We start from the raw sequence: 496 nt of genomic DNA, 5'->3' as shown, positions 1-496 counted from the left end.
AGCCTTCCTCTCCCACAGGAGCCTCCAAACTCTGCGATCCCTGCCACGGTCCACTGTGCTGTCAGCACCACCATCCATTCCCCCCTGTCTGCCCTTCTGGTAAATCTAGTCAGCCAGAGGTCCCTGTTCCAGGAGGGTCAGCTGTTCCTCATCTACTGCAATCCATTGTCAATATTCCTTTGGATAGAATTGGGGTCTGCTGTTCATTTTTCCTGTAGTATGTTGGGTTACTGTCTGGAAGAGCCTTTATCTATCCTGGCCAACACTCGACTGAAGGTATCGCCTGTCTGGCTTTGCTGTTTGTCAAGTAGCTTTTAGTTATATATATATGTATGCTCTTATGAAATTATATTGGCCCCTTTAATCTTTGGTTATACTTCCCTTTTGGGTGCTTAAGGACATACCATTGGACCAGATAAACTGATTTGTTTTCACTCTTGAGGTCGTTTGAGGATCTGTTCCTCAGGGGTCCCATGGGCTTGGGAGGAGCCCCTGG

This window comes from Nannospalax galili, unplaced genomic scaffold (assembly GCF_000622305.1).
Source record: "Nannospalax galili isolate Female #2095 unplaced genomic scaffold, S.galili_v1.0 scaffold2, whole genome shotgun sequence".
Lineage (NCBI taxonomy): Eukaryota > Metazoa > Chordata > Mammalia > Rodentia > Spalacidae > Nannospalax > Nannospalax galili.
The sequence above is the reverse complement of the archived record's forward strand: the minus strand, read 5'-3'. Positions refer to the sequence as shown.